Source organism: Tiliqua scincoides, chromosome 1 (genome assembly GCF_035046505.1).
Source record: "Tiliqua scincoides isolate rTilSci1 chromosome 1, rTilSci1.hap2, whole genome shotgun sequence".
Taxonomy (NCBI): Eukaryota; Metazoa; Chordata; class Lepidosauria; order Squamata; family Scincidae; genus Tiliqua; species Tiliqua scincoides.
Genome location: NC_089821.1, coordinates 59981099 through 60006508, shown reverse-complemented (window position 1 = coordinate 60006508; position 25410 = coordinate 59981099). Strand labels below are relative to the sequence as shown.

At 42.0% G+C, this 25410-nt stretch overlaps 2 protein-coding genes across 9 annotated transcripts in view; one reads left to right on the top strand and one right to left on the bottom strand.

The window, feature by feature from the left end:
- LMNTD2 (lamin tail domain containing 2) overlaps positions 1-7142 on the bottom strand; it is an 87055-nt gene extending 79913 nt beyond the window's left edge. For 2 of the 4 annotated variants that reach the window (XM_066610867.1, XM_066610890.1), the window contains exons 1-3: positions 7049-7142; positions 6349-6435; positions 1347-1431 (exon numbers count right to left, since the gene is read on the bottom strand). The gene's annotated coding sequence lies outside the window, so the exon portion shown is untranslated. Of the gene's footprint in view, positions 1-1346; positions 1432-4639; positions 4802-6348; positions 6436-7048 lie in introns of all 4 variants that reach the window. The other 2 variants (XM_066610874.1, XM_066610882.1) reach the window with 2 other exon arrangements.
- The window catches only part of RASSF7 (Ras association domain family member 7), a 126745-nt gene that overhangs the window by 11046 nt on the left and 90289 nt on the right, over positions 1-25410 (top strand). The gene's annotated exons all lie outside the window — the stretch shown is intronic.

The following is a 25410-nucleotide window of genomic DNA, read 5'->3' as shown; positions in this document are numbered from 1 at the left end:
AGCAGAGCAGAAAGAATCAGGTACATTGAAGACCCCAACAAGAATAAAAGCATCAATAAAAGTGGGTAAATGCAACTCCAGGTGACACGGAACAGAGCTCCCACTATAACCTTCAGTTCAGAGCAGAGTATCCTGTGTTTGACAGGACACAGGATAGTCTGCTAGAGAAGAAATGTCTGGCTGTATGCATTTAACAAGGTCACTTTTGAGAGTTGCTCACTCAGCTTAAAGGCAAGGCAGTTTGTTCAGATGCATGGTCCTACCACATAAGCAGGCAGATGTGTGCCAACAGAACTAGTCCAGCAGAAAGAGACCTATTTCTGCCTAGGTAGCAGTAATCAGTTGTCTATAATGTGGGCTGAACCAAATGATTCATCCTTCTGGTTTTGTTAATTGTTTCAAGCAGGGACAAAATGCACATCACATGCAGCTGTGTATGCTGTTGTTTTTTTCCTCTTTCTTTTTTTTTTAAACTGAGAACAGCCATTGAGGCCACAAGTTTTAGTGGAGCAATAGCAGGGATAACTGCCACATAACTCTTTCAGTTCCAACCATTGTTCTGCTCTACATCCCCTTCTCCAGTTGTGTTTTGTCTCATAGGACCACAGGCAGCTGGGAGGAAGAGGTGATTTTTTTAATGGGGGGGGGATGCATGAAATGGTTCAGGATTAAGCATCTCCACCCCAGCTATTCCTCTGGAACTCACAGCCTCAGAGACTGCTTTTGATTAAAACAATGAAGACTGAGGAAAAAATACACCTGGCTTTGAGTAATGTGTAGCTTTACCTGATCCTTGCCCCTCCAGCTCTTTATTGGTTTCCTTTGTTTTGGTAATTATGGTTGTCTGCAACATTCTATTCTGTGGTGGTAATCTGCACATTCTCCTTGTTTGGGTTATTTTATTATATGTTTTTAAACATTTTAATTAAATGTTAATTACATTTAATTATTTAATTAAATCTTTTGAATTACATCTAAAGTAATAAATCTTATTTATTAAATGCATTGAATGACATTACTACATAGAGATAAGTAATAGCAGAATGTGGAAAACCACCAATCCCCTTTATATTAAAAATAATAAATAGCAGCAGTGTATTATCTATGCCAAGATTTGCACAGGTCTGATGCTTAATTGTTTCAGTTTAATCCTGACCCAGTTTGATTAAGCTAAACTGAAACAAACTATGCACAATATTGAATTTTGCATTAAATGTGCTTGAGCAAACCTATTCACATTTACCCAGATTTTCAGGTTGTAGTGTGCACATTTTGAAAGCATACTTTCAAAATGTATGTAATATAGACAAGTTAAAGAGAATTAGACAATTTGTATGAGATCATACCTTTTCTTTCTTTGGGAGAGGAGTCACATTGGCAGCCTTGTCCAGTAAAATATATCTTGGAGACTTATTTTTGTCTGATCAGGCACTATGAACACAATAAAACAAAAAATGATGAGTCAGGCTTAATCACTGCAAACCACAGGAGCAGGTGAAGGATTTATAGTATGCACTTTGGCAGTGGTTGCCATACACTTGGACCGGAGCTAAGCAGCATCAAGAGAGATCTGTATCTTACCACTTCTCCATCAGTCAATAGTAGCTCTTCATGTACTGCATTTATAATGCACATTTTGATGTAATTCACACCAGCATCGTGTGTGTCTGTGTCTGTGTGTGACAGAAGACATGTTTAATTAGGCACATACTGCCTCTTTATCCCAGGGCAAGGCAGGTGCAGATCCCTATCAGAATGAAAATACGTATACAATGTAATTATATGCATGCACTATTGTCAATGGAGCAGTTACAGTCCTAAATTAATATGCTAAAGCTGTAGGTCTATTAGATCATATTAAGTGAGATTAGGGACTTTTCCACATACTGTATTGTGTATAGCCCACATACCTTCCTTCAAAGGTGTGCCTATGTTATGGGGTCTTCCCCTAACCAGCCCAACAACAAATAATTTGCTATGGAAAATGTGGTGGTTACTCAAATGTAATGGGTCCCTACTGACTATTGTTCGTAATATGATCAGTGACACAGTATTCTCCATCACTTTTAATCGAGTTCTACCCTTCTCTTGGTTCTATCTATTTGTAAACATTTGAAGTCTATACACTCTTGTGCAGTATTATGAATTATTTCTTAGAAATGAATGTCTCACATTTTTCTGAAGATTCAAATGACTTATCAATAAGATAACAAAACCAATAAAACTAACAGCACCCCATAGGCCAGTGGATAACGGCTGAAGAGTAGAACCCCAGCACCATCTTTTGAGACTTATCACCCAGGAATGACAAGAGCAACAAAAGTACTGTACAGTGTGCCCTTGCCACGTTCCTGCAAAACAACCTAGGAGGGTACCAGTACTGAATGCCACTGAGACTAAGACCCTCCAATACAGAAGCATCATCTGCAGGTTCACAGAGAGGGGGCTATATAGGGAACTCCATGGAGGACACTGCATCTTGTGGGAGGCCCAGATCTGTATGACAAATGGATCAGCTCTGTCTGTGAGATTAAGGGCACAAACCTAACTCCCCATTAGGCTGGCACAAGTCTCTTGTGCCGGCCCAGGAGGGTCACAAACATGCTGTAAAGCATGTTTGTGCCTCCTTAGGAGTTGGTTGAACTGGCACAGGGACGCGCACAGGCCAACTTGAAAGGGGAGGCTTGTGTCGGTCAAGTTTGGCTGACGCAAGCGTCTGGGGAGGGCAAGGAGGAGGCTGGAGGGAAGCATCCACATGGGGGGAGGGCGGAGGGTGGCCCTGGGGGGGCAGGAGGCGGGGCTGGGACCCGGCAAACATGCCAGATCCCAACCCTGTTCCCTGAGCAGTGCAGAGCAGCTACAAGCTGCTCCACTTTCCTCTGACTTATGCCACCTCCAGAGGTGGCGCAAGTCCGAGGAGACCCATTGGGGCTACGGTGGCATACCCAGGGGTAAGGGGAAAAGTTTTCCCTTACCTCTGGCTGAGCTACTTTGGGTGCCTATTTTGTGCTGGATACAGCACAGGCCTCCTGACCTGCCTGTTCCAGCGCAAGATAGGATTGCGCTGTACATCAATCATACTGTGGTGTGGTTAAGGTGGCACAGCAGCAGAGGTGAAAGGGAACTTGAAAGCACCTCACACCTTCATGTGTATAAAAGTGATTTATTTCCCCCATCATCCCTTTTTCAGTTTGTTACAATTTTATTTCATTGTTTTTCCAAGCTCTCAGAAAAGTGTATGTACTTTGAGTTCTGGATCTAGGGTGAGAGACTGAGTATAAGCTTTTGTTGGGTACAGAGAATTCTGATGGTGGCCCTGCTCATCTAACCATATTTTTAAAATAGAGAAGAGTGAGCACCAGCAAGGCTAGGCTGTCCCCTCTCCACCAGACAATGCTGTGCCACCCTGTGACTCTTTTATGTTGTTTATATTCTTTGGCAGTTGTGTGCTTCTCCTCTTGTGCTGGAGCACACATCTATCTGTTTTTTGTGTGTTTTTTTAAAGGGTGTGTGTTTGTGAATGGCTGTACAGATGATCCTCCCATCTAGACATAGCTATGAAATTGCACTACAGTATTGTCCTCCGAAAAGAAGCTTCAGGAAACAAGGATCAAATGCATTTGGAACATACTTTGATTCCTTGTATGGAAAGCCCCTAGCACTTGCCTCCCCGGGCCTTGTGAGGCTGCCCTTTCATTTCTGCTCCGGTTAGCTGAGTCAGTAGCTTTCCACATGAAAGCAGCAGTTACAGGCAGATATGGGAAGGCTAAAGTTTTGAAATAAGATTTTGGGAAGCACAAGGCAGGTTCAGTGGATTGACTCAGCCCTGCCTATTCTCTTCTCTCCCCTCCCCTCCCTCCTACTTGCAGCTTTGTGGCACAGCTTAAATGGGATTCCAGTAATGAGGAGCTTGGGCGGGGATGGGGGGAGTTTTGAAGTTATACAAAGGCAGTTCCCTTTGGTCCTTATGGACATTGTCATGCTTTTCACTCACACAGACACTGAAGCATCACATGACCCAAGGCTGAGTGCATTCTCACCCTGAGGCCTGATTGGTCACTGGCTCCTTTTTTGAAAGCCTAGGTGGCCCTGGCAACGAGAAGCTGGTCAGTCAGCCATACTTTGCTGGCCTCTCGCAGGAGTGCAGCAGGGGCAGAAGAAAGATCAGGGAAAAGAAAAAAACCCAAAACCAAAAACACATTCACAACGCAAGAATATATGCACATATATGCACAAGAATATACGTACAGCGCATTGGGCAACAAGACTTTCTTCAGGTACCTATTCGTTGTTTGGGTTTTCTTTATGATAACGCTTTTGTATGGCAAATAATGTTACTTGTGTGTGTTTTCAGATGTGATGCTCTCACTGTTGTCAAATCATCAGAAAACTCATTGCTTAAGGCAGGAGAGACTGCTCTTTCAAGGGATGTAAGCCACCCCCTCTCCAGGGAGGTGCACCTGTGCCTCGGCCTTTGTGAAAACATATTGGAGCAGTGTTATATGTGCCCATCTATAGGGAAGGAGGCAAGCTGTGGCCTTGCTTCCCAAACTGTGCCTTACTTTTCATAAAAAGTGTGTGTATGTGCGTTCACACATTGTGCTTTTCATGAATGTTTAGAAACCCCAGTCTAACTTACCCTAGCACAGCTGTGTTTTTCAAAAGTAGCATTAGAAATTGTCATGCGTGTGATTTACATCCCAGACCAAAGCACACTTATGGAACTTGGTAGCAATTCCAAAGATTTCAGTTGAATTTGGTTTGAAGTACTGTATGGTATTCTTAGGGCTGCAGGACCTAGCTGGATGGAAACAGAAACTCATTTCTAATAGTGTCTTGAAACAAACCAATTCTTTCTAGATTCTTTCCAGTCTATAAGAACCAATTCTTTCCAGTCTATAAGAAATGTACTGAAAACTGAAAAAGGGCCTAACTGGACGTGATAGGATAGCCTTGTGAATTTATGCATATGTAAATATATATATGTGCATATTTTACCTAGTCTAACTGATATATGTCCATGTATTATTTGCCATACGCTAAATAAATAAATAAATAAATGTGCATATAAAGCAAAGTGGGAGGTGCGGGCTCTGGTTTTTACATTAAATGGAATGTTTGGATAAGGAGAGCAAAACTCTCCCTCCTCCCACACCTTACTTTGCTTCACTTCAGTTGGAGATGGACTGTGAGAAAAGCACTGTAAGTATTGTAAAAGTCTACAGAAATGAAGAGCAGGAGAGGGGGATAGTTTTGTTCTAATTGTTTGCTCCATTTCTTGTGGAAAAATAGAGCCCCCATGTCCTGCTTTATGTATGTGAATACGGCAAACTTGAGACATGTGGCTACTCTGTCATGTCTAATTTGAGGCCCTAAGATGGCATACACAATTCTGAATAATCAGGTTTGGGATCTGGCAGTAATAATCAACTTCAGACATCCCTTCATTTGAAGCAAATTCAATTGATCCTTAATGCAACTTAATTTCCCGATCAAGTGACCTTATGGTATTGCAGCCTAAAATACTGCTCTGGAATGCAAATGGATGGAAACTTTTAGCTTCAGCTCAGAAATAATAGGGCTTGGCAATCGTGTTCCAAATTGGACCAAGCTTATTCCATGTAAGTATGCATAAGAAATTTCTGATCAATTCTTTTTAACAGGAGAGAGCTGTTCCAAGCAGAATCTCTAGAAAGTACTTTTTAAATGCATAGGATTTTCAAATTTATTTGCCTTTACTTGATTCTTGATGATGGGAGGAAAAACTTGAAACAGCATTAGGCTGAACTAGGGCTGTTAAATTACAGAGCTATAAAGAAGTGCATAGCTTCTAAAATAATCTCCTGCCTTTAGTACAAGCAGAGAAAAATCTACTATTCATACAAAGCTGTACTCTGTTCCCAGGCAGGGAAGCCAAGAAATGAGTGGGGAGAGGGAGGCTACTCAGAGCACAAGCTGATGCTTTTCTACTCAGAAGTAAGCCCCATTGTCTTCAACGGGGTTTATTCTCAGGAGAGTGTGCACAGGATTGCAGCTTCAGTTAATCCATTTTTGCCTGGCTCACCAAAGGTGTATACTTTTGGTCCCTGTAGTGTATATGCAATGCTGGGCATAAATGGTTTTTGAAGCAAGGATATTCACTGCAGGGCTAAGGAGTAGATTCTAAAGAGAGGCTAGGAGCTACAGCCCTGCAGAAATCTGAGAATTAATTGGGAGAAAGATCTTCAGGATGAAAACATGCTACAGAGTTAAAGTGTCAAAGTAACACCTGTGGAAAATATGCAGATTTTTAAAATGCTGAAATAATTCAGGAACATAAAGATAATTTTTGTAGTCTGCTTTCCTTACCTCGGCCGTTGCAAGAAGCCATTCAGTAGTTCAGAGCAACAGGTTAAGTGACAGGTTGAATTCAAGCAACAGTATCTTGTAGATTACCTTGCGTGGAAAGATTGGTTAGTTTGCAGCTGGAGAATCTGACAGCAAGATACACACAGTTGCTTGAGATGCTTCCAAAGATAATGGTCATGGGGTAGTGTCAGTATCTGTAGTATTCAGGGTGGATTCAGGAGATGCTATTGTTGGGTAGTTGCTGAGGGCCCAAGGGAGTAGCAGAGTGACTTTCTCAGGGCCTCCCCAGATAGGACGGACCCATGGAGCTAAGGACCCTCTGAAACCAGGAGCTGCCTCTGGTAAGAACATAAGAACAGCCCCACTGGATCAGGCCATAGGCCCATCTAGTCCAGCTTCCTGTATCTCACAGCGGCCCACCAAATGCCCCAGGGAGCACACCAGATAACAAGAGACCTGCATCCTGGTGCCCTCCCTTGCACTGGCATTCTGACATAGCCCATTTCTAAAATCAGGAGGTTGCACATACGCATCATGGCTTGTAACTCGTAATGGATTTTGCCTCCAGAAACTTGTCCAATCCCCTTTTAAAGGCATCCAGGCCAGATGCCGTCACCACATCCTGCGGCAAGGAGTTCCACAGACTGACCACAAGAAGACAAGAGTTAGAAAGACAAAGAGTTAGAAAGAGTACACTTACCTTCTCGTCGTCGTCCTCCTCTCTTCACAACTCAGAGTCCTCCCTCTCCTTCACTAAAAACTCAGAGGTCGACTTGCCTTCTCCCTCTCTTCGTACTGAGGCTAAACTCGTGGTGCCTTATCTGGCACTTTGTTCCCGAGGCACTTGGTGTCCCAGAGGCCACGTGCGCTTCTGCCTAGCCTTCAGCACTAAGTAGCACTAAACACTGGTAGCACTAAGCCTTCAGCTGCACCAGAGCATAACAGAGCTGTTGGTGAGCACCTCACAGAAAGCGGTACAGCCCACATCTGTACTGGATTTGCTGCACTCCCAGAAACCTTGCCTAATCCTAATCTATGCAGCAAGTACACATTATAAGATCCTAGATGGATTTCAAGACTTTTCCTGTGGTTGCTTGCTTGCTGTAAGCCTATTGATGGCCAAGGATAATTTAGCCCACATTATTATATAGTAACTGGACTGTATTTATATTTAATGTTTTCTCTATTGTGTATCACATTTAACCTAGAGTTCAGAGGATATATGATCAAAGGTATACAGTGCTGAGAAAGAATAGTGCATACTGACTTCAGTATGAGCTTTATTTAGTGTGAGTCTGTGTGCTAGCTCTGTAAAGCAAATTGACAGGATTCCTGTCTGGCTGAGACTTGGCAATTGAGTTCCAGAACCAGAGATGACAGATTAAAATTCTCATTAAAGAATGTTGAGCCTTGAGTTTGTGGTGATATATGATGGGCAAATCTTAAAACTTTACTGGTTTATTTGGCATGAGTTTTCCTAGGCCATAACCCACTTCAACTGCAGTAAACAGAACTTTTCCTTAAAAAAAATCTCATGCCAAATAAACCAGATAATCTTCAAGACTTCCCAGCAGTTTTGTGGACTTCTATCTCTTTATAATGTATGTAGTAAAATACTATTGACCAGTAATTGCGTTTGATTTAATTTGGGTGGAATGAAGATCATTATTTGTAATCCTGAGCTTTGTCTGGTTGACATAAATGACTCCTGCAAGTCAGCAGGCAGTTGTTAATACCCTGCAAGAGCATTTAATGATGATATATGCTATTGATTAGTCATGGTAAGAGTTAGATTTGTAACAAGATTGATTAGGGATCAGTGATTTGAAAATAAGGATATAATTACCAGTGATGAACGAGTGCAGCATTTCTCAAAGTGTGCTCCTAGGAGCCCAGGGGCTTCCTGAAACCCTGTCAGGGCTCCCTGAGCACATCGTAAGTGGCCACCACCTGCCTTTTGCCTGGTTTGTGCTGGCATTCCAGGGGCTTTGTGCAGGGGCTCCTTGAGACTCCATGCATGTGCTGGCAGGATTCCTCAAGTAAAGAGCTCTGGCGACCAAAATGCTTGAGAACCGCTGAATTAGTGGATTGGAGAAAATCCAATTAATTAAACATTAATTAAACATTGCTTAAAATGTTTTAAAAGGTATATAAGTCACAGTCTGGTAATACATATTAGGACCAACCAAGATGACACTGAGTTTTGAACAGCTAACTTTTGCGTTCAACAGAGATCTTCATCAAAATGGATGTTAAGTGTAATTTTAAAGGGGGGAAAGGAGAAAAGTGAAGAAAAGCTTCCACACTCCTCACACACTTTTTTTGCTTTGCTTTAACATCCAGCCTGAAGAAGAGTTCTGGAAAGCTTGACTGCTACTCAAGATTCTTTGTCATTTGAGTGATCCTAATAAAGCAGTGATTTTCAACACTTTTCATCTTAGGGTACACTGATAAGTCAGTCAAATTGTCAAGGTGCACCACCAGTTTTTTAAAGATATATTTTATCATTTAAATAAATGAGTATTAAGATTGTGTTTAAAGATCAATATCTGAAATTTTAATTGTGTTGATTTGTGTTTCAGTTTCAGTCCTCTATTATTTTTTATTTCTGTCAGCTCCTCTTCTTCTACAACAGTTAATTTTGCTGACTTACACAAACTGATCTCTCACCCAGTTCAAAGGAGACACATCAAGCGATCGCTTTTATTCAGCAGTGACAAACTTTGTAGAATTCAATTGACATGATTTTTCTCAGTTCAAACATTTCAACTTTGTTCTCTTTTTTCATCCTGGCTCCCCACAGTGTTAGTTTTTCCTTAAGGGAGATAACCTCTCTACATTCCCAAAGCCAAGAAGTAAATGATCCAGGACAGAAGAACCTAACCAGTAGTAAACGAAAAGATGACAATCTACACTAAAAAAAAAACTCTGTCCACCTCCCCAATTATAACTAACTACTTTCAAAAAGCCTCAACCATGCCTCTTTGGGGTTTTTGGTTGGTCTGCTTGGCTGCCACTCGTGCATTTCCTGACTTCAGTTGATGTATATTAAATATTCCCACCTCTCCCTATTTGGAAAGGAAGCTTTGAAATAACACGGTGAGGCAGAGAAGCCATATGGGTCAAAACGTGTGGGTGTGTTCTTTTTGTAGGAAAGGTCACAGATGTCCCACATAGAAGAGAAACAACATTTAAGCTTTTGGTAAAAGCAAGTACCCTAGCTTGTTTTAATAATAAAAAGTCTGGTGGCTGGCAATGACGGGTGGATTTCAACTAGGTGGAACCCCAAACTCCTGCAGCACACGTGTGGACCATTCACAGCACACCAGTGTGTCACACAACAGTGGTTGAAAATGGTGGTAATAGAGGTTTACAAATAGTGACTCAGGGATTATTCCTAGCAGGTCAACACTGCTCCCTATGATTTTGTAGGCAAAATAGGTATGCTGTATTAATAGTTTTGAGAGTGTTCCTAAAGAACAGGAGGATGTGTTTACAAGTACATCCAGTTTCAGAGTAAATCAAACATTGCTCTAACATTGCCTAATCCTTGCTCAAAAAGTTATCTTTTCTACAGACTTGATTTGCTTGTAAAATAATTTCTTAAATTCCATCAGTATTCCTCCTAGTGCAATCCTATTTAACTTGAGTAAATAGGGTCGTCCCCCCACCCAAGCTCAGAAATAAATATGAGAAGCCTGGAACGTCAAACTGTGTAATCCTATAAACTGCAGTAGCAAATGATTATACAAAATATTAAGCAGAATATAGTAATAGTCTTTCAAAGGCAGTCTCCTCTGCTGAGTGACACAGCCTGGTTTCTCAGCACCATGGGTTTTCTGGGGGTTGTTGTTGTATTAATGTTCGTGTTTGTTGCCACAATCAAATACTAGTTTGCATTTTTATCAGTGCCTCCCCCCCATTGGTGCAAGAGAGCGTGTAGTTTCTGCAGGCCTCAGAAAGCCTCTGGAGGCAAGGGGAGCCCAGTTCCCCTCGCCTCTAGATAGGGCGCACAAGAGGACAGCATGTACAGGGGCCCATGGATCCAATCTGTGGTTAAGTGGAACTGCAGATACGGGATCTGCAGATACAGGGAGCCCCCTGTATCCTGTACTTATTTTAAGTTGCAAATTGCCTTTGACCCCAAAGGTGCCAAGGTAGCTATAATGTGCTACAGGAGCAAACTAAAGGTCTAATTCTACCCAATGTTCCAGCACTGATGCAGCCATGACAAATGGGGCACACATTACATCCTGTAGGGGTGGGGAGCAGTCATGGAGGTCTCCTTAAGGTAAGGGAATGTTTGTTCCCTTTCTTCAGAGCTACACTACAGGCGCATCAGTTCTGGAAAGTTGAGTAGGATTGGGCCCTAAGCTTCCATCCCCATGCTAGAAATCTCAGGACATGATTTAATTTAGTATGTAGAGTAGTGATTCCAAAACATTTTAGCACCAGGACCCACTTTTAAAATGACACTCTCTTGGGACCCACCTAGCTTTACAAGCCTAAAACACATTTCACCTTAGCAGCTGCTCAAGCCTCTGTTTTTATTCTTTTTACTATTGGGGGGGGGCGCCTTCTAGAGTACAGTATTTGTTGAGCTCCATATTCATCAGATCAGGACCATCGGAGAGTGGCTTAACATTCCTCTTTGCCTGGCCTTTGATAAGAGCCAAGGCACATCTGCCTACTCATGAGTACACACACACGTGTGGCTCAGTTTTGCTTTCCTTTGGGCTCAATGCATTTTCCTTGTTGGCTTGAAGGAAGGGGACTTCCTTCTCAAGAGTTTGTTGGGGCCTGTGTTCATTGGATCAGGACCATTTTGGTGGCATTGAATTCCTCTCAGCCTGCCTTTTGAAGTGGACCAAGGCCCAGTCACCTGCTCATAAGTAAACACATGTACTTCTCCTTTCTGTTTCCGTAGTGCTCAATACATTTTTCCTTGTCAGCCATCAGCTTGTCAGTTTCATGACCCACCAAAAATCCACTTGCAACCCACTGATGGGTTTTGACCCACAAGTTGGGAACCAATGAAGTAGAGCAATTTGGGCTCTATCAAGCAAGCCAAACTTACTACTGTGCCAAATTTTCATAAGGTTCAAACTTCCACTATGAAAATTGCCATATCCAGGACTGAGAAAGTGTTAATCAAAAACTTCCCACTTTCCACTCTTTCACACACTTTCTTTCCTTCTTGGTTGCAGCCAAGTGTGTTACATCTGTGGTAAATGCTGGTTTCCATTGAGGTTTTTCACATCTGTTCTGGGCCTTAGTCTGTAAGGGAGAGCTGGTGTAGCAAACTGGCCAAGAGACCAAGCTGCAAATGAGAACTGCCCCAGTTTGAATCTTGTCTCTGCCAAGAACTTACTAAGGGGCCAATCCTAACCATATTTCCATCACTGGTGCAACTACAAGGCAGTCCCAAGGTAAGGGAAGAAATGTTCCCTGAAGAAGCTTCTATGGCTGCCTCCCCACACTGCAGGATGCAGTGCATGCCCCTTTGGCACAGCTGCATCGGCACTGGAAAGTTCGGTAGGATTGCGCCCTTAATGACCTTAGGTAAGCAGCATCCGCTCAGCTCCAATACAAGGATAACAATACTTACTTAAGGGTAGTATTAGTAGTAGTAAGGTTTACATCAAAATAATATACATGAAGCACTTCACACACTCAGAAAGTGCTAAACAAATGCTATTATGTCTGTTAAATATGCTTGTGCCCCACTTCTTCCAGCAGTGAGATGTTCCAGGGGCACCATGTTACCAGTCTTCCTTTAGAAGAGAGGTCTCTGGAGATGTGTGTGTTTGTAATAGTGGCTTTAGTTACAAATATTCAAGTTTCAAGATTGGATTACGTTAAATAGCATATGCTCCCACAAACTTCTGCTACCTGTGTATTTTAAGTATGTTTGCAACTGCTTGGTGCCAGCTCTTTCTCAAGGTTTCCATTGCAGCGTAGCCCAGATCAAATCCCATCTCAGGCTTTGTCTTCTAGTCAGTTAACGTTATGTTTCTCACTGGCTACAGAAAGGGAGGTGAATCACATCTCAGTCCTTCATCTCAGGTAAATGGGGAGTGCCCTGATGCCTCCCCCCCCCCATGGAGGAAGGCCATTAACTAGCCTCTTGGTTTATTAGCTTAACAAAAATCTGGGGTTCATTCTCCACCTAAATTCCAACCTACTGGATTCTTATCTTAACAAAAAGAACTGGCCAGCCATAATTGTGTCATGTAAGAGCAGTTGCTCTAATATTGAAATGATAATTTCCAGAACCCACGTCTTAATCTTGTAACAGTATTATTAAGAAAAGTAGCGTCCAAAATATGTTGCCTCAGAACTAAGTCCAGTTAAGCTTAGTGGGTTTTACTTCTGACATTTGCTTAGGATAACACTGATAAACACAATGAGTGGGTGGACTTCAGATGTGATGATCATCAACTGCTTCTTTCCATCTGCACATATTTCCCTCTACAGACCCTGACAGCAGCTCCATTAGGACGTACATTATCTCAATGTTTTCATCGTAAACAAATGCCAGCAGCAGAACAAGTCATCTGCAAAACTATGTTACAAATCCTGCCTTCTGCAACCTGAAACCTCCATATCTACAGTACTTCAAGCCCCAGCAGGCTTCTTTGGCTTCTATCCTACACTCAGGCATTCCAGAGAAACTTCACTGGGTGATCAAGATCAGTGCTTCTCAAACTAAATAATGTGGCAGATCAGCAATGTTTTTTCCAATGTGCCAGGGACCAGTACCAAGCCGAATAAATGCAGTGGGAATGCTTTTATTGACAAAAATGTGCAGAACATTGATTAACAGAATCACAGAGTTGAAAGTTGCCCACAAGGTCATGTAGTCCAACCACTTGCCTGTAGCCAGAAATCTTCCTAGATAAAATTGCAGCAGGTGCCTGCTGATCCTCTGATCAAAGATCTCCAGTGAAGGTACACTTCAATCTGTTCCACTGCCGAACCACTCTTGCCATCAAGAATTTCTTCCTGATATCCAACGGGAATCTCCTCTCTTGCAGTTTATCTCATTGGATCTAGTTCTACTCTCAGAGGCAGTTGAGAATGAATTTGTCCCTTCTTCCATATGATAGCCCTTCAGATAGTTGAAGAATACTATCATATCCCCTCTCAGCCTTCTTCAGGCTAAACATACCAAGTTTCTTTAACCTTTCCTCATAGGGTTTGTTCTTCTGTTCATTCTCTTGTTCCCCTCTTTAGTAGTAGCTAATAGGGTAAGTAATGTTAAGAGGATCAGATAAAATTTAAAAATAAATTACAAACAGGGTAATCATTGGAAAGTTAAGATGTGTGAATGATGGAAATAAGCTCTGGAAAGAATGACACAAAAATGTGACTTGTCTGCCTGAAAGATATGGAGTGAGAAAGCAAAGAATTTAGAGAACTTCTTGGCAGAGACACACTCATTTGATTCAAGATGAGTGGGAGGCTATAAATAGTAATGAGAACATGTAAAATGGATATGGAGCAAGTGAGGACTGTCTGTTTGGCTATAGGTTTGTGATACTCAGTTGTCTCTCTACCTCATAAGAGATACAGCGGATTCGGGTAGAAAATAATTATTAAAATGTATAATATTATTATTGCTTACAATTTTGGATCAGCTGGTTCAGACGGGGTCCCAAATGACAAATGTGCAGCAACCCACTATTCTACTTCATGATTGTAACTGCTTGTGGGCCTTGGGCAGGGCCTTATATATGAAGGAGTAGGGTGAGGACATGCGTATGTGTTTCATGCAAAAATGCCACCTAACCTCTCAAATATATACCTGAACCTACCAATGAGCTACATTGTAATTTGCATGATTGGGTGCACACATAACAACTAGCCACAACTAGCTACCTTCTGATTTGAGTGCCTGATTCAAGTGCGTATTATGACAACGTAACAGTATGTTTATCCATAGCTATGTACGTTCTGTAGCAGTATGGCATAATTATCAATATTATAATATGTGCTTCTGAAAACACAATATTTAATGTCAGCTTCAGCAGCTGAAAATTGGCAGCTGATGGCTCACGGACCAGCACCACTTTGAGTAGCATGGATCTAGATAGCAGCTGGTTTCAACCATCACAACTTCATTCCCAGTGACTTCATGGGAAATGCAGTCGCACAATACATTCATCTCAAAATTCCTCCTTTAAATCTAAATCAAACAAACAAACTGGGAAATCTGTGAAAAAGTAATGGGCTGGGCTGGGGAGGGGTGCATGGGTAATGACTGGTTGCATCTGCTGACACTATACCACCTATATCACCTATCTGTAAACCTTTAAAGCAATTATAATTTATAAAGTATAAATTTATATAATTTATAATTTATAGAAATGTGCACTTGGAATGTAAACACATAACATTTCTTTCTGCACTCTTCCTGCTTGGAAAAACGAAATCTGAAAAATTTAAACATTTAAGAACACTTCTACCTATAGATCAGGGGTGCCCAAACCCTGGCCCTGGGGTCACTTGTGGCCCTCGAGGACTCCCAATGAGGCCCTCAGGGAGCCCCCAGTCTCCAATGAGCCTCTGACCCTCCGGAGATTTGCTGGAGCCCACACTGGCCCGACGCAACTGTGAGGGCAACTGTTTGAGCTTCTCAGTGTGAGGGCAACTGTTTGACCTCTTGCATGAGCTGTGGGATGAGGGTTCCCTCCACTGCTTGCTGTGTCACATCTGTGATGCAGTAGCGGCAGCAAAGGAAAGCCAGCCTTGCTTTGTGCAAGGCCTTTTATAGGCCTTGAGCAATTGCAAGACCTTCATTCATTCATATCATGTTTAATATATACATTTATGTAAACGTATGTAGATTTATTCAAATTCTAAATGTAAATTAATTCTTTTTCCCCTCGGCCCCCGACACAGTGTCAGAGAGATGATGTGGCCCTCCTGCCAAAAACTTTGGACACTCCTGCTATAGATAGTGAATGGTTCCAATGCCTGCCTTCTGCCGCAGATTGACATTTTAAAAGCAAACAACCAACCAAAAATGCTGTGTGCCTTCAAACTCTGGAAACCATCGGCTGTCAGAGCAGTAGAAGCAAGTGGTGTATAGCTTGGCAGCACATAATGTTACTGACAGCACAATCCTATGCATGTCTACTCAGAATCCTAATGCATTGGTACGTTCAGTTGGGATGCATTTTGAAGCCACTATGTTAGCATGGGGTTGGGAGGGATACAGCTATCTCAAAACTAAGTTGGTACCTGCTTGTTGTCACTAGAGCAGCAGTTTTAAACCAGTGTGCCATAGTACGTTGGTGTGTTATGAATGGTCCACTGGTATTCCATAGGAATTTGGGGGAGGGTTATTTATGAGAAGGGCTATTGGGAGATGTAAGTCCCCTACCAGCAGCACAGTGTAGTTTGTCAATTGTCAAAAAAATGATGGTGCGAAATTTTAGCATGTTGTCAGTGTACTGTGAGATGAAAAGATTGAAAATCACTGCCCTAGAAAAATGCATTTTTAAACAATAAACACTACACCCCCTCCTCAATAAAAATCTTTTAATTGAAGACCACTGCAGCCACTTAAACAAAAACTGAGTAAGGACAAATAGGAGGGCACTAAAGGGCTGTGACTGCTGGCCTTTTAGTCAGTGTAGAAGCTAATCAGATGGCTCTGACACCCTATGATTGCTATAGTAAATTGATCCATTATTTGCAGTTCTCTGCAGAGGCCTGTTTCCTGCTTGCTTGATTATTAGAGGCAAAGGGAGTATTTCTTTTTTTTTTTTCCTTCTCTACTTAACAAAGAGGCTTCCCAGTCTGTTGCATAAAGGACAAGATTGCAAATGTTAAAATCAGGATAATGCAATATGGTCGCAGTGAAAATAAACACAGGTGTTTTGTTTTTTTTAAGAGGGGGGAGTCATTGCTTGAATTATGCCATTCTTCATAATGGAGGAAATCTGAATGAGCACAGAATAGTTTGAGTATTCACGAACAACCTATTGCTGTTAAATGGACTACACTTTCTGGTAAACACAAGTGTTTTTAGGAATATTTATTTAAAATCTCCAACCTGTTCTATACGTGTCCTTTTCTGCTATACATAGCTCATGATTTGGATATCTATGTGTGATTGAAATGGGAGAGTTACCTCCCATGCTATAATTGTGATCTAAATCCTCCCGCACTGACTTTTTATCAAAGAAAAAGAGATTGTGTCATAGTTTTCCCATGTCATGTTTAACTTCAGTGTACAAAACTGAAATATGTACAAATATGTACAAATATGTTCAGTGTACAAATATGTTCAGTGTACAATCACTTCACATATTCTGTTTGCTATTGCTTCATTGCTGTAATTTGATTGGTTCTGTTTCTGTTGTATTTAATGCTTGTTTTTTGTTTATATATTTGTAGAAAATACAGTAAAGTAGAATTTAAAAATGTAAATACAGAAATATTTCCTTGTTACCTACACCTCTCCTTCACCTCCTTTCTTAGGGCTCCCTGTAAATCCTCATGCAAATTGCTGGTAATACATAATCACCTGAAACTTTTGTTGTACACTCCTTTGCACGTCTGTTCAGAAGTAAATTCTACTGAGTTCAATGGAACATATTTAATTAATGCTTTGATCCTGTTGGACCTTGCTCTGGCAGGAAGCTTGTGTGCGCTGATGCAAGTGTATCGAAAGGTACATTGTAGCAGTGTATGTAGAAGCTTGTGGTATTGGCAGAAAGGTCTGTGTTGACCTGCTGGCACCAGTCGAAGACCTGCGCCCTCTGGAAAAGATAAGGTCTTTGCCCGCTGGCGGAGGGGTGGGGGGGAGGCAGAACAGAGGCAGGGTGTAACAGGGTAGGGAGGGGGTGAATTGGACCTGAGGGGTGGGGAGAGCAGCAGTGGCTACCAACATATCCTGTCCCCCTTCCTGGCCTGATTTCCCAACACAGGGCTGCTCGGATTTGTTCCAGTGATTTTTCTGGCGCAAGCCTGAGTAGCCGCATAGTGACTGCTGGAACATAAACCATGAAAGGGGGAAAATGTCCTCTTTCCTTGGGGACACCATCAGCAGCCTTTATTCCCATGCTGGATGCAGCAGAGACTGCACTGGCGCTGCTGAATCACAGCACAGGACTTTTGTTAGGATTGGGCTGTAAAAGATTTATACACTGCTTTTCTGATACTCAAGGTGGTGTACAACATAAAAGTAAAACATACAGAAGATAAAAAATCTGAATAAAAACATTAGAATAAAACCATCAAAAACAATTAAACCTTTACAAAAGATAAAAGAGCAGATTAAAATATAAAATAACTATGACAAGAATTAAAAGCAGCAACAGAAATTTGAAAGGGGTCCCTAGAAGGTTCCTTCTTCCTCAAAGGCCAAGCAAAACAAATCAGTCTTTAAACCCCTACTGAGTATCAATAGCATATAACACACTCAACTCAAAATTCCAAGATGGCCTCTCCCAGCGGTTTCATGTAGATGGAAAACATCATGGGGAAGAAGATAGAACCCTGTGGCACTCCAAAGGCCACTTCCAGAGTGATGAACATGAGTGTTCATCACCATCTTCTGGAACCTATCAGCCAAGAGCAGAACAGCTACAAAATGGTGCCTCCAAGCCTCAACTCAGCCAACTAACCTAGAAGGACAGCGTGATCAATAGTGTCAAAAGCCTCTGAGAAGTCCCATAGGATGAACAGGGATAAAGTCTCCCTGTGTAGTCATCCACCAAGGTGACCAAGGCCATCTCTGTCCTGCAGACTGGCCTGAAGCCAGATTGAAAAGGATCCAGATAATCCATTGCATCCACAGGAGCTGAGAAGCCACCACCCACATGATCACCTTCCCCAGAAAAGGGAGGTTTGGCACTAGCTGGAATTTGACCAGAATAGTGAAATGTGGAGGGCTTTTTCAGAAGAGGTGACCCATCACCACCTTCAGGGCTCTAGATCAGTGTTTCTCAAACTGTGGCTCAGGACCCACTAGGTGGGTCATGAACCAATTTCAGGTGGGTCCCCATTCATTTCAATATTTTATTTTTAATATATTAGACATGACGCTACTATGGTATATGACTGCATTTGGGAAATGTTACAGGCCTAAATTTTTAACAGGCTACTATGTACCGTATTTTTCGCTCCATAAGACGCACTTTTCCCCCTCAAAAAAAGTGGGGGGAAAAGTGTGTGCGTCTTATGGAGCGAATACTGCAAAAAAACACACACACACACACACAAAAAACTCTGCCCCCGGCCCCGCCAGCTCTGCTCTGCTCGCCTTCCCAGGAAAGTGTGGGTGGGGTGGCAGTCTTGCTGAGCAAGCCCTCCTGTCTACTCAGAAGTAAGTCTCAGAGTCACTGGGGCTCACTCCCAGGAAAGCGTGGGTGGGGTGGCAGTCTTGCTGAGCAAGCCCCTAGAGCAGGGGTGCTCATTATGTCGATTGAGAGCTACCAGTCGATCTCCAGGCGAAATGAGTCAATCACAGGCTTCTCTCCCGTCCAAGCATCCCTAGGAATGAGCCCCTGGCAGGCTTGTGAGTCCAGGGAGGGAGCCTAGGGAGTGAGTCCAGGGAGCCCAGGGAGTGAGCACCTGACGGTTCTGTGTGGTTCTGCGTGCAAGGGGTTTTGCACTGGTCTTGCTGTGATGTCTGTACAGAGATCTTCCCTCCCCCACACCTTTCCCCTGCTTTTGCACTGGTATGTATGGAGATCTGCGCCCCCCCCCACTTCCATCTGTTGGTTCTGTGTGCAAGGGGTTTTGCACTGGTCTTGCTGTGATGTCTATACAGAGATCTTCCCTCCCCCACACCTTTCCCCTGCTTTTGCACTGGTATGTATGGAGATCTGCCCCTCCCCCACTTCCATCTGTTGGTTCTGTGTGCAAGGGGATCTTCCCTTTCCCACACCTTTCCCCTGTTTTTGCACTGGTCTGTATAGAGATCTGCTTCCCCTCCCCCCTTGTATTGGAATCCAGGAAGATCTGGTGAGGAGGTAGATGTGGTGTCAGCAGTGGCCCCTTTAAGGGTAAGGCCTGGGCATCCAGCAGAGTGTGCTGCACAGCTGCAGCCACTGGAAGGCAATAGGGCCCTCAGGGATATAAGGAGTACCAGAGGCAGAAAGGGTTTGTGGGTTTTGAAGGAGTGCAGGTTGGAGGTAGGAGAGGAGACGAGACTGACTGGGTTTATTGAATTTGGAATCTGACTGTGGATTGTGACTGGACTTGGATACCCTGATGGATTTGACTGACCTACCTGGAACCTGACCTTGGACTGTAATTTGGCTTATTGGCTCTGGACTCTGATTTGGTAACTCTGATTGATGGGACTGATTTACTTGGCATCTGTGGACTGGAACTGGACTCACTTTTGCTTGCTGCACTGGTGAGTTGCACAAGGGGGACTGATCAGCCTTAAGCGGGCACGAGGCCCAGTGAATTGGGATTTGGCAGAACATCATTGTAGCAGAAAGATAATGTGATCCCCTATTTGTGTGCACCTGCTTTTGTGAGCTTCATAAATTCTGACTCTAGCGATGATGAGTTCTTGGATTTTCCAGAAAACTAGAGTACTCAAAGCTTTAAGTCTCTCCATTTGTTAATGACAGTGATAATGGTTCTTAATGCCACTGTTGACTGCTGTTCACTTCACATGGTTCAAATGTTATTCTGTTATAGTTTATTAAATATTTTATTACACTATTTGGTTCAGAATATTTTTTTTCCTGTTTTCCTCCTCTAAAAACTAGGTGCGTCTTATGGTCAGGTGCGTCTTATGGAGCGAAAAATACGGTATATTCTTTTAACAATGCTGGTAAATGGGACTTACTCCTGGGTAAGTATGGATAGGATTGCAGCCTAGGATTGTTAAATTTTCCTGTTTCATGATGTCACTTCTGGTCATGTCATCACTTCCAGTGATTCCTGACAGATTCTCATTCTAAAAAGTGGGTCCCAGTGCTAAATGTATAAGAACCACTGCTCTAGATAGTGACCCTGTTACCAAAAAGGGCTGTTATGTTTTAAGGGGAATTATTATATTACCCTTTTGGAAACCTCAGGATCGCAGGCTGGATAACAAGACAGCGTAATGCAAAGAAATTCCTTGTTTAGCTTAAAGAGGAGACTGGGAGAAAGATAACTTTCAATCAATGATTATTCGTATTACAAAAACACATAGGTAAACATAATGCACATGGAGAATTGATAAGTATAGGTTTCTAGTACTTGTGTCTAGTGTACCTAGCTTTATGGTGGTTGCATGTGCTGTGTATTTGGTGCATCCGAGAAGGAATCAGAAAAGGATACGTTGTAGGGAAGGATTTTAGGGATCCCTGGTCTGCATAACCCAGTTGCTAACTAAGATGGGGAGAGAATGGGAGAAATAGGTAGGATAGAAGGGAAAAGATTCCAGACGCAAGATATAGTTACCTATCCTGGGAAGCAGTTGGGGGGGAGAGGGTGGAAGAGTCCTATGGAGAACCTGTGCCTTGGGGGGCAGCCAGAGAGAGACCATGTGGCCGGAGCTTCCTTTTAAAGGGTTATGGCTGACCTAGAATGACCCAGATGTGACCTAGAGCTGTGCGCACGCTCAGTATACACACAGTGGTACACGTGGAGTATGTAAAACAGTGGAAGGGTCCAGAGATCAGCTATCAGCAAAGGCTGACCCTGAGGGGGGGGGGGTAGCTTGCTTCCTGTTGCTACTGTACTTTGGAGTCAGGCTTAATGGCTGTGATTTAGTTAACAATAGGTGGAGGCTAGGTATTTAGACTTTGCTGCTAAAGTCTTCCTCCCTTAAGGTGTTTGCATATTCAGTGATTGACTTAAACAATAAAGACATTTCCAGTGTCCCTAGAGAAAATGAGTCTTTCCAGACTGAAGGTGGCCAACAACATGAGAAATGAGTGAGCTTATGATTTCACTCCTTTTGTGGCCTGTAAGAGAAGTTTTAGGCCTGCATTTTAGTCCAAAATACATAACCAGATATAAAAACACAACTTGGAAGGGAAAAGGGGATTTTCACATAACAACCCATCAAGGCCATATTCACTATCCTCACTCTTTCAGCCAGACCTCCCTGCGCTGATCTTATTCATTCTAGGCAGGGGTCAACCAGGCAAGCAGTTGGTCTTACACTCCAAAGGATCCAGTCCACATCCTCAAGTAATATAAACTAAAAAGAATCCCAAACAATGGGACCCACAGATGCTTTGGGAACATCAATTCAACAGGCACTATTAATGTGAACTCCAAGTTGTGGCGGATGCAAGCAATTTCTCCCCCAAAAGTGCCTTGCAAATTGTCATAGAGAACCACTGAGTAGTCTTCATGAAGAGCCTGATGTAATAAGCCTTGAACTACACAGAAAAGCTCAGATGGGTGGCATTGTACAGGCATAATGTTGGCAAAGAAAAAAATGTCTCTCAGAGTTACTTTGTGACGAAGTCTTTCCCCCACATGAGGCAATTCCCTGTGAATTCCATGTGTCTCATGATGAAAGCACATATTTAATTAACTGTACCAATACAAAGTGGAAAACCAAAACAAGTGGTGACTTAACTTTTGTGTAAACATGTAGTAAAATGACTGTATGAGAAGTCACCACACATGTGAATGAATGCAATTTCCTGACTTATGTGTAGTAGACTTCATTTTGTGTAGCAGTGTTCATATTCTTCTTTCATGCCCTGCATTGTATTCATTCTTCAGCTGCTCTTTTTTTTTTGTAAGCTAAGAAATGCTGGAGCTGACTATTGCCCAACTCTGAGCTTATGAATCTCTGCATTGTATACAGTACTTCTGACATATAGAGTGGTGCAAGCTAGTTATTTGAACTGGAAGCCAAGAACTGCTGAGTTTCTCCTGGCTCTGCAAAGCAGCTCCTCCTTGCTCTGCCCTTGAGCAAGCTGCTCAGTTTTGTTATGCTTCGTTCCCTCTCCCTTTCTAATATTAGTAGTAATCAAAGGAGTAGCTGGAGATAAGTTAATTAGATACTTGTGAAAGTGCTTTGAAGATGAAAAGCTCAATGCAAATACTAACTAGTGTGTAAACTTACACACAGGCCCAGTTATAGCTTTCATATGTGGATTATGCTAGTTGGAAAGATCTGACTTTGCCATAGATACTGTCTCTAGTTCTTAATTATAAACATTGTTCCATTTATTTTTTCATTGCTCAGTATTCTCCTGTAAACCAAAGGAACAGCACAATTACACAGCAGCAGAGATAAATTCTACCAAAATTCTGCTATATGAATTCATGCTGCAGTTCTCTCAAGCTACAGAGAATCTCCTATCATTATATATAGATAGATAATTTGCAAAATCAAAATAATGAAAGGCCAATGGTCCTATCTCTCAAATAAACAACCTTCCTGAGCCCTCATTAACACTCCTCCAGCACTGCAAATGTTGAGAAAAGAAATGGAACGAGAAGACCTTTGTAAATTGAACACTAATGTTCTAAGCTGTACTACTATATTGACACACAAGTTGACATAAGCCAACATTTTAATTTTATTCAAGATGGGCTGGACCGGGGCGAATAGACTCCTGTGGTGCTAAAGCTGTCAAGAGGCTGTGACTCATTCCTGGCAGTTTTTCCTCAATTTAATGTCAAAATAGATGTGATGTGGTGACCCCCTCACACAGAAATTTTGAAGGGAAGATTTTCATGCAAAACAAAAGCAGATGAAACCCTTGTTTGCTGCCTTGAAATTCAACAATGCAGCCTCACAGCTGGTAAAACAAGCTTTCAAGATGCAAATCTAAACTATAGTTTCAGAAATTGGGATTGGGACTTTGAGAAGTGCTACATAATTTTACGATTTTAGAAATGCACAATAGAAACCTGAACAGATAATTTGTCAGCATTAGGCTAGGCGGGTCTCTCTGCCCTTTTGCAATGCAGTCCTATGCATGTCTACTCAGAAGTCTCACTGAATTCAAAGTGTGCATAGGGTTGCAGCTTAAGTGATTGATCAGTCAATAAAATAAAACCCACAATATCTATTCTGGCAAGTATACGCAGGTGAGTGGTATAAGAGATCTTGGTTGCCAACTTATCATAATCCTGAACTGCTATGACAATATGCACAAACAGCTCTTAATACAGGGAGGACAAATTATGACCTGGAGAGAGACTGCAGGATCACTGGTATAATTCCTTTGTCTTGATCAGCTGTACTGAGATCCTTTTATAATTCCTTTTCCTGACATGTAACAAGGTGTCTACCTTTATTTTTCTCTTAGATCAGAAAATGTGCCATGAGTTCTGTGTCCTCTGTTTATAGCTTTTATGCTACCTTGTAATGCAGCAGGGAAACCAAAATCTTTACTTCATTCTTAATTGACCACATAAAACTATAACTCCTTGTAGAACATATTTATTTTATGTACTATGTACCAAGAACCAGCTATCAAAAATTCCATCTTTTATGGATAGACAAAGCATTGCTCTTGTTACTCAGACTGTCTGTACCTAATAATTGCTATAGAATAATTCCATGTAACACTATTTGTATAACTGGTATTTGATGCTTGATATAAACATCAAACATAGACTAGGGGCAAACTAAAATAATGTTGTTGTTTTAATGACAATTGTTTTAATTGTGGCTTCTCTTTTCCCTGGAATAAAAAGATATGCTTGCTACTGGCATGGGACAGAACTCAGAGAACCTGCATAATTAAAATGCTGCATGCCCAATGTAACTGGTGGTTAAAAAAAAAAAAAAGTAATATTCCATTGGTCAAATATCTGTGTGATGCAGGAAGGAGTCTGCTGTTGCTCTAAGAAGAGTACCCACTGGATACGTGCAAATAAGTTGGATGAGCAGAAGCTCTTGGATCAACCGAAAAGAATTGTTGTCATTTTATCCAACCTATTTGGTCCCCCTCTTTTGCTGATTATACGCACAAAATTGTTTTTAATAATGTAGTTAAAAGAAAGGAATGGCATCTCGTGGGTGTTTTCTTTTCCTCTTGACTGCTCATCCAATGCTGCTGGGAGACAAACACCAACTCTTTATGAGCAGAACATTGTCTTATGCCTTGGGGAATCCCTCATGAATGCTGTGTATTTATTGCATCCTTTCTTTCATATTCAGCAAGTCTGAAATATAATTGTCCCAAGCCACTCTGGTTGTCAAACAGATGCTCAAGTCAATGATGGATTGAGCTGGCTCTGGATGAAAATGCTGCTAAAATGGCTTCCAAGTAGCCCCAGTTCCTCCACCCCACTCTTTTGAGTTCTTTAAATCTTATCTCCTTCCCTGCTCCCTCTTCTCTGGTTTAACTGGTTTCTTGTCTATAGATCTGCAAAGCAGCTTTCCAAAACATTACTTCTCCATTGCCCAAAGGACTCACAGTGTATGCTCCAAAGAGAGATTGTGTCAATCAAGAGAACTGACCCTTAAGGAACTGGTTTGGAACATTATATTTGTACTCCTGCCACCTTGAGCAAAAGCCTCTTCCAGTTTGTGAAAAAGAACCAGCTTTCTGTGCTGAGCTTGTTTTGATTAAGCCCTATTTTAAAGCCAACCTAGTGCAAGTGATAATGTCAAGATACACTTTATCAAAAATTAGAGTGTCAGTTTGAAGTAAACAAAGGCCAGCTTTCATAGGATTGGGCGTTAAGTGATCAGGCAACAGAACAAATTATTCTAAATCAGTTAAAATTCAGTGTTAATGCTATTTGCGACATATTAAGCACAGCCATTCAAATTCCCTGATTACTGTAGTTTGTTTTCATATCTGTTTAGATTTATATCCAACCATATCCAGAGAGTTCAGGGCAGACTGCAACGGAATACAACACTGGTGAAAATACTTGTGTCTTAAAGGGCGCAATCTTAACCAAATTTCCAGCACTGACATAGCTGCAATGCAGACCCAAGGTAAGGAAACAAACATGCCTTTTTCTTGAGGAGGCCTCCTTGACTGCTTCCCCACTGCAGGATGCAGTGCACACCACATTGGCATAGCTATTACAGTGCTGGAAAGTTAGTTAGGATTGCACCTAAAGGCTCATAAGTCTCAAACCAACCTACTGTACTTTGTCCTTCCA